Source organism: Siphateles boraxobius, unplaced genomic scaffold (assembly GCF_051911475.1).
Source record: "Siphateles boraxobius isolate OS27281-9 unplaced genomic scaffold, OSU_SipBor_1 68, whole genome shotgun sequence".
Classification (NCBI taxonomy): domain Eukaryota; kingdom Metazoa; phylum Chordata; class Actinopteri; order Cypriniformes; family Leuciscidae; genus Siphateles; species Siphateles boraxobius.
This window is the reverse complement of record NW_027509195.1, coordinates 11088765-11102463: the sequence shown is the minus strand read 5'-3', so window position 1 is coordinate 11102463 and position 13699 is coordinate 11088765. Positions and strand designations below refer to the sequence as shown.

Sequence of the window (13699 nt, the reverse complement as noted above, 5' to 3'; positions counted from 1 at the left end):
CTCAAGCAAGAGGGTAAGACACAGAAAGAAATTTCTGCAAAAATAGGCTGTTCCCAGAGTGCTGTATCAAGGCACCTCAGTGGGAAGTCCGTGGGAAGGAAAAAGTGTGGCAAAAAACGCTGCACAACGAGAAGAGGTGACCGGACCCTGAGGAAGATTGTGGAGAAGGACCGATTCCAGACCTTGGGGGACCTGCGGAAGCAGTGGACTGAGTCTGGAGTAGAAACATCCAGAGCCACCGTGCACAGGCGTGTGCAGGAAATGGGTTACAGGTGCCGCATTCCCCAGGTCAAGCCACTTTTGAACCAGAATCAGCGGCAGAAGCGCCTGACCTGGGCTACAGAGAAGCAGCACTGGACTGTTGCTCAGTGGTCCAAAGTACTTTTTTCGGATGAAAGCAAATTTTGCATGTCATTCGGAAATCAAGGTGCCAGAGTCTGGAGGAAGACTGGGGAGAAGGAAATGCCAAAATGCCTGAAGTCCAGTGTCAAGTACCCACAGTCAGTGATGGTCTGGGGTGCCATGTCAGCTGCTGGTGTTGGTCCACTGTGTTTTATCAAGGGCAGGGTCAGCTATCAGGAGATTTTGGAGCACTTCATGCTTCCATCTGCTGAAAAGCTTTATGGAGATGAAGATTTCATTTTTCAGCACGACCTGGCACCTGCTCACAGTGCCAAAACCACTGGTAAATGGTTTACTGACCATGGTATTACTGTGCTCAATTGGCCTGCCAACTCTCCTGACCTGAACCCCATAGAGAATCTGTGGGATATTGTGAAGAGAAAGTTGAGAGACGCAAGACCCAACACTCTGGATGAGCTTAAGGCCGCTATCGAAGCATCCTGGGCCTCCATAACACCTCAGCAGTGCCACAGGCTGATTGCCTCCATGCCATGCCGCATTTAAGCAGTCATTTCTGCAAAAGGATTCCAGACCAAGTATTGAGTGCATAACTGAACATAATTATTTGAAGGTTGACTTTTTTTGTATTAAAAAAACACTTCTTTTATTGGTCGGATGAAATATGCTAATTTTTTGAGATAGGAATTTTGGGTTTTCATGAGCTGTATGCCAAAATCATCAGTATTAAAACAATAAAAGACCTGAAATATTTCAGTTGGTGTGCAATGAATCTAAAATATATGAAAGTTTAATTTTTATCATTACATTATGGAAAATAATGAACTTTATCACAATATGCTAATTTTTTGAGAAGGACCTGTATTTACTCGTTATTTCATCTGACTCCATAAATGAAAAGGCTTTAATGATATCTGTGCATCATTAAATGTGAGCGCATGTTTTACTATACTTTCAAACTCTTGAATGAAAATAATGTCAAAGTCAATTAGAATAATCAAATATCATAATTTAATATGTCAGGTAAATGTATCATTACAATTTCATAATCAATTCAAAGATAATCAATGCAAAACATCAAATGCTCTAGAACAAATAGGAAAAAGTTTACCCGACAAGAAATGCATGAGGCTGAGAGTCTCGACACTCTCAGCCTCACGGGCCGATCTCAGATACAGAAAAGGCCCCGAGCTCTCGCTGCGTTTCATTATATACCCAGACCTCATTTCAAATCTAAGCATCATCCACAGTAGAAATTTACCTGTAAGTCACCATTTGCTAGCAGTGGAAAATTAGCATTCAGTCAAATGGTCAGAAGGTGTTAACTCAAAGACACACCCTACAGTGTGGAAGATATTTCTCAACTTCCTTAGAACTTTATTACCTTGTGGTTTACTTATTTGTTTGTCTTTATATTCTTCCAAAACAGACATCTGACATCACAAGTCATCGCAGACAGGCAGCTGTGGAAGGTCTTCCCATATTTCTGCGGGAGAATACTGGGAAGCTTTTCTCTAGATGCCTGATGAGTGCAGCTTGGAAGACCTTCAGCTTTTAGTAGTGTTGTATAGCAAAGAGGCCATAAACAAATAGACATCACTCTTTATTGACTAGTTTTCTAGAGGACATTATTTCAGTGGTGTTTTTGTTTTGTCAGGCAACTGATGCAGATGACAAACAGACAAAAGGCAACAAGATGGGGGTGCTCACAGTGCTTGATGATGATGACGACGCAGTCATTAATATTGCCCTTGTGTTGGAGGAAACCATTGTCCAAACCATTATTTGTAAGGTCTCAACAAGAGTCGGAAAGAAAGAAAAACTGCCCATATTACGGTTCTGAAACCTGATGTATTTGCTTTGGGTATAAGATTACTTGTTTACATTGCCCATATTATGGTACTGAAACCTGATGTATTTGCTTTGGGTATAAGATTAGTTGTTTACATTGCCCATATTATGGTTCTGAAACCTGATGTATTTGCTTTGGGCTTAAGATTACTTGTTTACATTGTGGAATTGTAAAGCTGTTTTTGCCAAAGTCGTTCAAATAAACATGCATAAATTAACTGGTTTACTGTCAGTGAATGATTTAATGTGGGGGGTTAATTTAAACTCTAAATAGTAAGTTATTACAGGGGATGGTAATCTGAACTCAAAATAGTAAGCTTTTACAGACTTGAAAGTTCCAGTGACTTGAATTAAAAAAACGTTGTTGTCAGAACTTGAAAAACTTAGCTGACGCAACTTAATAATTGTAGTTCTTCAAAACTTAAAAAATTAAGTTGATATCTTCAACTAAAAAATTCTGTGCAGTCGGTTGGCATGAAAATTTAAGTTGAACTAACTTTTTCTTTTTTACGGGTGCGAGAGCCGCGTCCATGCACTTCGTAAATTTACGGGGTGCTAAGAACAGGCCGAACGGCAGGACTGTGTATTGACATGCCTGGCCCTCGAAGGCGAATCTCAAGAATTGCCTGTGACGCGACGCTATTTGTATCTGGATATCGGCGTCTTTCAGATCTATTGACATAAACCAGTCTTCCTGGCGAACTTGCGCGAGGATTATCCTGGTTGTCAGCATTCTGAACTAGCGCTTCACAAGTACTCTGTCCAGCTGTCGCAGATCTATAATGGGTCTGAGACCCCCGTCTTTTTTCGGTACCAGAAAATATCTACTGTATAGCCCCCCTTTGCTCTGAGCCTGAGATAAAGGTTCTATGGCCCCTTTGCTCAGTAGTTTTGCTATTTCGGCTCGAAGTAGATGAGATACTTCGTTGCTTACCGTCGTTTCGACTCGCGCCGTGTGACGGCGGGGACGTCGAGCGAACTGTATCGAATAGCCTCTTTTTATAGTGTTCAACACTTATTCTGATACCCCGGGAAGCTTTGCCCACGCACCTGCATGAATAGCTAGAGATAGAATGAGATCCGGGCTCTGGCCGCCGCATAGCGGAGCTCTGGCCACAGAGCTTCGGTGTGCTGAGACATGAACACTGTGTTTACAGTGTGCGAGGCGGGGGGCGCGCCGATCACGGCGGGCAGCCTGGTCGCACTCGATTTTTCTATGACAGATTGTGGAGAGAGAGTGAGCAGGACAAACCCCGTGGGGTTGAGCGTGTCTGTGAGGGAATGTGGGCGCGGGACAGCGGGCACACTCACTGCACTGGGAACACCGTCGGCTTGTGCTGACTGAATGTGTGTTGGTTTCGTTTTTACAGAAACCGTGGGACACGCATCGTGTAGTGTTTGTGGGCACTGTGTCGTGGGAACATTCACTACATTTTTTGCACAATCAACATGAGTCGATTTTATTTGTGCTAGCCCTGAACTGTGGCGGGCTGTGTTTTTGTGTGGGAATGAGCACTGAGACGTGGGCATTCTTACAACACTCATAACACCATCGGCCGTGGCCGGAACACCAGAAAATACACTCTTTATTGGTTTATCTGGGTAGCTGTAAAAACGGCTTTTGTGTGCAGGCAAGCGGGCAAGTGAACCGACTTGTTGGCTGCTAATTACGCTGGAACAGTCACATCGCATGGAACTGGACGAGTGAAACGTTTCGGTGAAAATCCGGCCGCAGCGGGATTTGAACACCATAGCTTTCCTAGGAAGGCTAGGAAGGCTTTGGGACCTCGGGCTTGATCTCGATCCTCGGCCGGGGCCCGCGCTGAGGGGGGCGGCGTCTGGCAGAGCGAGAGCGTGCTCTCTGTTCTCGGGCCTGGCGGCGCTGAGAAGTGGCGGCGGGTGGTGCAGGCTGTGGCTGTGAGCTCCGGGCAGACGGCTGTTTCGAGCGACCTGCTGCGGAGCTAGAGCGCTTCGGGAGGAAGTGCTTCATCGCCTGTGATGTCTTTTGAACCTCCTGGAATCTGTTCGCGAAGTCTTTGACGGCAGATCCGAAGAGGCCAGCTGACGAAGCAGGAAAGGCAGGAAACGCAGATGACATGACGGTCCCCGTCGCTGAGTGTGGCTCGGCACGCAGCGGCGAACACACACTCTTAGCAGTGAAAAGGATATAACGCCGGAAAGCGTAGCAGGTACGGCGGCTGAAGGCCAACGGTTTCAGCCTCGAAGGCTCGTCCCGCAGAAGGCTTACTCTCTCGAAAGGCTGCTGCTGTTGCCACAGGTCAGCCAATAGGCACGTGAGCCGCCTTTCCTATGTCTGCATGCTGTCGCAACGCGTTTTACATTAATTCAAAATTAAGGATAATTTTTGGCTTCAATATCTCGTGGAAAAGAGGTTTTAGATATTACGCAGTACGAGAGATACTCTCGTAAGAGAACTTACTGATTATCCTTGTACTTTCAGATACTTTTTACAATTTGATAAATTACGACATCAGACTCATAATGTTAAATACATTTATTATTGATTATCAAAGTTTTATGACAAAGATAAGATGAAAATCAAATGTTTTAATTGATGATACATTTACAGTCAAAGCTTTCATTGTTTTAAAAATACAATAATAAACTTTAAAAAAACATGTTTTTTTAATTATGTAAATAATAATAAGGCAGATGAGTTGCATGAAATATACTAATCATTCCTCACTGGCCCTATAGATTGAGCTCCTTACAGATTTGGAGTCTTACAGCTCTCATACCAATAACTTGAACAACACTAACATTTAAAAGCAGACCACCAAATGACTGTGTATAATGTGTTCATTTTTTTATAACTTTCTTTTGTCCTACCATAATATTTCTTACACTTATGGTATATATTTCTGGAATTTTGAAATTGCAATGACAACAACAATGATATAGATGACTATGATCAACCAGAAGAAAAGGCCAATACCAACACTGACATGGTTAAGGATGCGAGCCATTCTGGAGTTTCTGCTTGCTATTGGTTGGTGTCCAAACATGTTAGCATCCCGAGTCTGTGAAATTAAATTACAATAATATTACAAATATTGGTATAGAACCTTTCTTATATGACATGTATAAAATCAAATAAAAGGTCTTCACAGGTCAGAATATCAACACAATAAGAAAACACAAAAGCAACTCTAACAGTAAACAACTAAGAATAAAATGAGAAACCAAATATATTATTGAATATTTTATTTAAACTGGCCGGTAAAAAAAGGATTAATAAAGTTAATAAATAAACTAAATAAAGTTAATAAATAAATAAAATAACTGCTATGTGAAAAAAATCTCTGAAATCATTTTTTAATTTATTTTTTTATCCTCACATTGTTAAATTCAATGGGGGTTTCTAAAAAAGATATTTTATCTTAAAGACACATTAAACACATGCAGTAGCCTATATGGGTAGTAGCCTACCACGGGCGTCAGTTTGGTTTGAAATGTGCTGGGGACAGAGACGCATTCGTAAGTGCGTTTTCAGAAGTGCTGGGTACAAACTGTGCAGCCTCTCTGCTCAACCCTTAAATAAATCCATCGATCCGCAAATTTAGTTTGAGTTCTTAAATGGTCTGGTGGTAAATTTGCCAAGTGTGTCAGAGGTTTACTGGTTCTAATCCGCACTCGTAAAGTTTTTTTTTTCTCTCATCAAAACTGGTTATGTATATCAGTGGTTACAGTCTATATCAAGCAGGGACACATTTGTGTGCATTTTATTTTGTGATTTCACCGGAATGAACAGAGAGTCTCCACTACGGCGATAGATTGAAGAGCACGCGAGCCACAAGAGAACACTGTGTCCATGACACTGATAGCAGCGGCAACGAGCGTTCAGCTTGATTTAAAAAACAACACATTTTAGCGCTAGATCTCTTATTTAATAGCTAATTAAATGAATGCTCTGCTAGTTAACTGGAGATGTTTTATTTATTTGTATTAGGTAGCCTACATCCGTGCCTCAACGTTTCAAAAAGTGGTGGGTACAAAATGACTCATGACGGAAATCGACGCCTATGTGCGTTAGGATTATATTAAATTAATAAATATCTAAAGTTATGTGCAAACACCTGTCTGTTCTACTCAGTTCAACTGACCTGTGAAAACTGCTCAAAAAATCCAAATTCTTTGACATATAGCAACTTTTTTAAAACAGTAACGCAAATAGTTAGGTACTTTTCCAGGGAACAAGTTACTTTTATTATAGAGTAGGGGAGAGCGGGGCACAACCTAACACATTTTGGTTTTGGCTCAATTATTAAAAAAATAATTAAGTTAGATTCAACTTTTTTTTACACAAGCAACATACACATCTCTGCTACAAATGAACACTTAAAGTTTTTTTCTAGGGCCTACCATTTTCGTACAGTTGCACTGAGTGACAGAAGTGCAAATGTTACAACTTACCCCCTATGCGGGTTTAATTGTAACAGACAGAGGGTTAGTTGTAACACTTGTGTGTAACACATAATTCAGTACTATTTTATCTGTATAGTTTGATATTGTTTGTACATCTGTATAGATAGATATCCATAAATCCATCCCTCATCCAATCATCCTTCTATTATGGATCAATATCATGGATAGAGATATAGGAAAGGGCTGCACAGTTTTGCAATAAATAAATAAATAAATAAAATAAAATAAAATATTGTAAGTTGAATTACATTTGTGTGTGGCAGCTGCATGTAAAAAAATATTATTATTAATAATAACAGTAATAATAATAAAAATGAGCTTAAAATCTAATTTTAAAGGGTTTATTGCATTAAAAACAGGCTATATTTGTAATAAATAAACAAGTGATCAATGCATAGTAAACTAAATAAAAAAAATGTAATTCCAAAATTGTTTGTGAAAGTCCAACAAAGTTAAATATATAAATAAATACTCAAACCTGAAAAGTTGTGTGGCTCCCTGATTTCATTTGATTATCATTGTACACTTGGCGGCTTAGTTGTAACACTGCGCTACAACTAACCCCGCTGTGTAAAAAATATTTTAAGCTTAGCTAACAGTTTCTATGAGTTGCTGACATGTTTCAAAACGGTGCTATGTTTTAGCCCACAAGACAGTGATTAAGGCAATATAAAGTTAGATTTGGAAACGTACACACCCACGTCAGAAACCGAAAAAAACCTATGATGAAAAAATGTACTTGCATGGTGTCAAAACACTCTTTGTCCAGAATCTTTACGAAATATTATCAAAATTTTCCACAAATTCGCGGGAGACCGTCTTCTGGCAGCGAGAGAAAAAGGGCGGGAACACAACCGGCTTGATCCTGACTAACTATGTAAAAGGTCCGTGTTACATTTAACCCCGCGTTATGTTGTGCCCCGCGCTCCCCTAATTCAGTTACTAACTCAGTTACTTTTTAGAACAAGTAGTGAGTAACTATAACTAATTATTTTTTTAAAGTAATGTTCCCAACACTGGCATTAAGTGCTGTTACTCCCGGCGCGTAGTCTGTTGGCCCTCCTGTGTCAGCGAGTGTGGAGAAAATATCCTGCACCTCTATACCGGCATGATGTAAAAGCAAGGCTCTCCATCTTTGATTTGTAGTGTCGAGTGCATCGTCATTCACGATCAAACCCTTTCCGTCGGCAAAGAGTAATGCTTTCTGTACACCTGAAGACTTTAAAAAGATTTAGAAAAGACTTTATAAGATTATCAGCTCACATCTAAAGACTTGGGTTCACAGTTTTTAGTCTCAGACTAAAGACTTGCGATAATATCAAACATGTTTGATATGAAAGACTAGAGAAAGACTGGCATAAATCGAGTCGCCGACTGCAGATTATCACCTCACATTTAACGATCGAGATGACAGGAGCGCGCCGAGACTCCAGTAAGATTCCTAAAGACTGCTGGTCTTTAGTCTGGGACTGTGAAAATCCTTTGGTGTACGCCCGGCATTAGAAAGCATTTAGCCATCTTGTCCACCGCGGACCCAACAAGGCTGGATCGCTGTAGCAATCAAACTTTGGAGTCTACCATCCATCTTTAATGTGTGCCACCTATCTCGAGGCTAAACTTTTTTTTTTAATTGGCCACAAAACACTCGTCAGAGTAGTGCATGACAAACTCACTTTCAGATTTAACTAACTTGTGAGTCTTTGTTGCACCATCCTCGTCGCCAATGTTATAACCTAGTTATTTTGGATCGAACCACGCAGACACCAGGTTTAGTGCAGGTTTATTGTAGTGCAGCCACAGCGTCGTTATTTTGACTGTTTCTATTGTCTAAGTCCCACTTTGATTAATTTAGGCTATACTGACATGAACCGTGATCCTGTGTAGTCTTGTTTAATCCTTGATATAAAGTGATTTTAACTGAGCTCTGTAAACACTTTCAAAACAATATGTAGGGTATGTCCTATAATATTACGCTAAAATAAAGGTAATATGATTTAGGGTATTTATTTAGAAGAGTAGGCATTTGTAAATGCCATAAGGGAGGTGAGATAGGTGTATTAACCAAATACTTACTGTGATGGAGTAAACAAGAGCAGCGGATCCCAGAGGTAAGCAGCAGCACAGCATGGTAAAGATGGAATAGCACAGGTAATCTGACTCTGGATTAGTCAGTGGAGTGAAGGACACATTAGCTGGAGGCTGCACAGTGACCACAGTCTGCACCGGATATGACCCTTGTATGTACTGGCCAGATGCTGCCGGAGCTCCATAATGCTGCGCAGGCTGACCTGAAGTGCTGGGATAACTCTCAGAGGGAGGGAATCTAATGGAGTATTCTGGAGGCTGCTGCTGAAGTGGAAGTAAAGTCTGCTCAACTTCCATCGGAGACTTTTTGGGATCCATGTTTTGTGTTTTTTTCCAGCAATAAAAAAGATCTGTACGTCTGTCTCTGGTGTGTAGTCAAGTGAAGATTGATCTGTTGCATGCATCGCATTCCTCTTTTTGTACTGGTAGTGTGAGGCTGCTCACTGCAGAGCAAATGGGTGGAGCTTACGTCTAGTGAGACAGTGCAACATGTTTTTATATCTTGTAGAAAGTATGACAACCAAAGACAAGATCTACTCCGAGAAATGAGAGTAATCGACTTGGCAGAAGTATCTCTTAAAAATATTTTAGAAGTAGGGTCAAGCACAAGGGGAAAGCGGTGTCTTTTCAAATTTCTAAAAGATACTGGATTGTATAATAGGATATAGTGCACTTAGGTGCTAGTAGCATAGATGCCAGCAATGCAACTTATTGGAACTGTTTGAATACTCACCATATCTCCGCCTGTTTCTACAATCCTGTAAATAAACACTATTTCACTTACCAACTGTCTGACTCCTGTTCCATCCGTGACAGTTATATTTTGCCATGTTTATCTATCAATAAATTGTCAATAAATGTACATTTCAAACATTTAATTAAAATATTTATGAGTATTTAAATGTTATTGACTTTTGTTTAGATATTTTTTACACATGATCAGTATAAATGCTTCACAAATTAATTGTACTGATGTTTAAAAAGACCTCAGGAATTTAAAAACTATATTTGCATTAAAATTATAATAATTACTACAATTATAATGATTATAATAAGTATTACTTAAAGTCTTATAAAGTGTGAGGAAACTTTACTTAATTGTGTGTAGCCTTTTGAAAACATGCTGTTACATTGTTTTCAATTTCTGAAATTTGTTTTCAAACTTAATTTTATTTTTCAGTGAAATTTTTTATATTGGACAGTACGCTTGCCATACACACACAGTCAATGTTAACCCGGCCCTGTCACTTTTCTTTCACACGTTACAAGTCTCGTCACGCGGGTTCCGTCGTCAAAACCGGGACAACCACAGAGACAGTCTCAAAAAATAACCTGAAGATGCGAGATGCCTCCTTGGTTCAGGAGTTTGTCAGTTAGTAAGTGAAGACTAGGTCTGAAAAGTTCGCCTCTTTTTTTTTACAACAGTAAAAATAACTAATATTATATATAAAAAAAGGTGTTGCTGTTGAGGGTGTCTCCAGTGCCACACCTCTTTCTTTAGAACTGAAAGTCATTTACAGGAAGCCAAAAATCTTGACCAAAGACCACACGTACCCAGCTAGAAATATTTTGTTCTAAAAATGTTCTGAGAACATTACCATGCAGTGTTCTAATAATGATTTCAGCGGGTAGTTTTACTTTTGTTCCCAGAATGTTCTCCTAAAAGCTAGGATAACATTCTCTAAAAGCATATGTTTAATGCTAACATTGTTAGAACATTATTCCCTAATGTTCTTATAACATTTTCAGCAGGTAGTTTTCTTTTTGTTCCCAGAATGTTCTTAAAAGATCGGATAACATTCTCTAAAAACATTCTAAAAATGTTTAATGCTAACATTGTTAGAACATTATTCCCTAATGTTCTTATAACATTTTCAGCAGGTAGTTTTCTTTTTGTTCCCAGAATGTTCCTTAAAGATCGGATAACATTCTCTAAAAACATTCTAAAAATGTTTAATGCTAACATTGTTAGAACATTATTCCCTAATGTTCTTATAACATATTCAGCGGTAGTTTTATTTTTGTTCCCAGAATGTTCTCTTAAACGATGGCATAACATTCTTTAAGAACACTCTAAAAATGTTTTGTGATGACCCTATATAAAGGTTTAATCATAACATTTTTAGAACATTACATCCCCTAACATTCTTATAAAGTTTTTAGCGGGAAGTTTTATTTTTGTTCCCAAAATGTTCTCTTAAACAAAACAAAAATGCTTAGCTATAACATTGTAAAAACATACAATTTTATTAAACTCAAAACTAAAACATCAAAATCTAACAGGTTTATAAAATGGCATCCACATAAATTATTAGAAGTTCTGCGTACAGTAAATGCCCAACATTAAATGAAGAACTCAGTAAAGTCCAATGTGCAATCATGCGTATTGACTGCTGTGTTTGCTCAGAGCGCTTATCATCAGTCTTTGCTTGTCTTGGTTCTTGCAGAAGAATAAAACAGTCATCTGTATTAATATGTGTTCTATACTGTTCTCTCTTCTAGTTGTCCAGCTGCTCTCCCAGTTAGCAGCATTGAACTCTATTCTCTGTGTGCATGGTAGAGTTTTTCCTCATAGCCTATAAAAGAAGATCATGCAACAATGCAAACAGAAATAATACAAATACATACATATTAAGATCACAAGCAATATTGACATTGAAAACTTTCAAAATTAGCCAGCCTAATTAGTAATCAGAAATTATGTAAAGACTAATTTATTGAAAGTATAAATATGATACCTTATGAGTATCTTTTTTGTTTCTGTAATTTAAAACATTTACTTAATCCATTATATACATATTAATAACACAACTAGAGGCTAAATTATGTGAACAAACGTTGATGTTGGCTTGAGAAGCCTGAACCTCGAACCAGGACTGCCCACAAGGCTATTGCTCTGACTTAACAGCGGTTATATTGTCTACTATGGATCGTTACATTTCTTAAAGATTTCTGCTTGTTTTAAATCAGAAACAGATAAAGTAGCACTGGATTTTTTTTTTTTTTTCAGATGATATTCCAATCACAAGTGAGGTCACATACATGCGATGGAGCTGAGGAAAGGCATTCTTATACCCGTGTAGATATGTGCAAATGGTGGAGAGGTCTACAAACTCTACGTTCTCATCATCATTAGTCTTTTTGAATTCTTTTTCCAACATTATTTTTGCGACAAGAATCTCATTGGAAAGTTTGTCACGGTCACTTTTTGCCATTTTTTGCAGAGGACTTAACATGGCAACATCCAGAAAAGAGGGAGATTGTGGTAGAATGCAATTAACTGCTTTCATGAGATCCAGATTGCTTTTGGAGAATCTTGTCTCCATCTATACAATGGCGATGTCCAAAATGTTGAGAAGAGCTCTTTTCAGAGCCTGGCTAGGAGTCATGGAGTCTTCTGCATGGCCTACAGTGGACGTAACAACGCTACCTACGAGCAGTGAGCTCATTGTTCTTTTTATTTTAGCAGCTGGTGCAGGCATGCTGGTTAATGTCTCACTCTCCTCATCTCTCATCTGCTTCAGGGTCGCAGAGATGCACTGACTACTTCTGAAGGTCAACAGAATGAGCCCGCAGCATAGCATTTGCAGACTTCAACGAACCCAGAACTTAAGGAGGAATTTTCCTATTTCAAAGAAATGATGCCTCCTTAACATCATCAACAGCCCTGATGACTCTGTACAGATATCAACAGCAGTGGCTCTGTCCTCTGTAACCTCTGACAGGATACTCAGAATAGCATCCTGATTCACCACAAGACACTTGGTCACATCATGGTGGCTTGTCCACCTGATCTCCAACAGTCGTTTAAGGGAGGGAACATTATAGTTCTGTGACACATAATGACGGTGAAAAAAAGAGTGTAGTGATCCTGATAGATCAAAAAAGATTTTTGCACACGGCTCTGCTTGCATTGCATGGACCACGGCCAAGTGCAGCTGGTGGTTATAGCAGTGGATACAAGGAATATCCTTCCCTACCTTCTTTTGCAATAAGGCCTGAACCCCACCCCTGACAGAAGCTCCATCATAGCACTGACTGATAATTTCAGCTGCACTATAGCCTGAGTCAGAAAGATGCTCAAGAATTTGTGTGGTAATAAATTCAGCATTTAACTGACTGAGGTCAAGCAGGCCAATCAGGTGTTCCTCTGGAATGCCTTTACAGACAAATCTAACCATGATTGACAGATTCTCCACATCTGTCCCTCGTTCCGTCACTTTTGATGCAAAACCCAGCATAATCTGCTTTGTCATAATTACCTTTTATCTGATTTAATACCATTTTGGCCAGTGTTTCAATAATTTCATTTTGTATGTTGTGAGAGGTGTATTTTGCATTTGGTGGGATGTGTTTGTTAATTTCATTAAATTTGGGGTCCTTTGCCAGTGTGTAGTCAACCATTTTTAAGAACAGTCCTGCAGAGAAATCATCATCATTTGAACTTTCCACACTGCCACGAAGTGGAAGTTCATTTACTGCTAGGAACTGAACTACTTCTCCAATTGTTTTAATATAATAACTTTTTTTTTCCATTTGTGTGGGCCCTATTAAATTACAAATGGTCTCCCCTGTGGCCTCTCTCTGGGACATTTCAGACCAGGCTTTTGCATTTTTTATGTGGCATTGATTTGATGCGTGCTTTGAGAGTCCCTTGTCCTTTTCCAATGCAGTTTTCCAATTAGTAAATCCTTGTTTTGTGAAAACCAAATCCCTATCATTGTTCCCCCCAAATTTCTGACAAGGGAAACAAAAGCACGCATCAAGCTTTGCGGAATATTCGAGCCATGGTCTCCCACGATACCAACCTGGGCAGAATGAGCGGGAGCTCTTGCCAAAATTACGTTTGGGGAAAACCAGAGCTATGGGTTGTGACGGTGCTTCAGTGTTTAAGCCTATGTTGTATTCATCCGCAACAGCCACGGATGGGCTGGGAACGACGGGGGATTCGGTCTCT

At 39.5% G+C, this 13699-nt stretch overlaps 1 long non-coding RNA gene across 1 annotated transcript; it reads right to left on the bottom strand.

Annotated features, from left to right (window-relative positions):
• Positions 1–4711: 4711 nt before the first annotated feature.
• On the bottom strand, positions 4712–9058 carry LOC143722634 (uncharacterized). The gene is made up of 2 exons (XR_013196949.1): positions 8731–9058; positions 4712–5252 (listed from the first exon to the last, which is right to left on the bottom strand). It is a non-coding gene; the product is annotated as an uncharacterized LOC143722634 (long non-coding RNA).
• Between the last annotated feature and the right edge of the window lie 4641 nt (positions 9059–13699).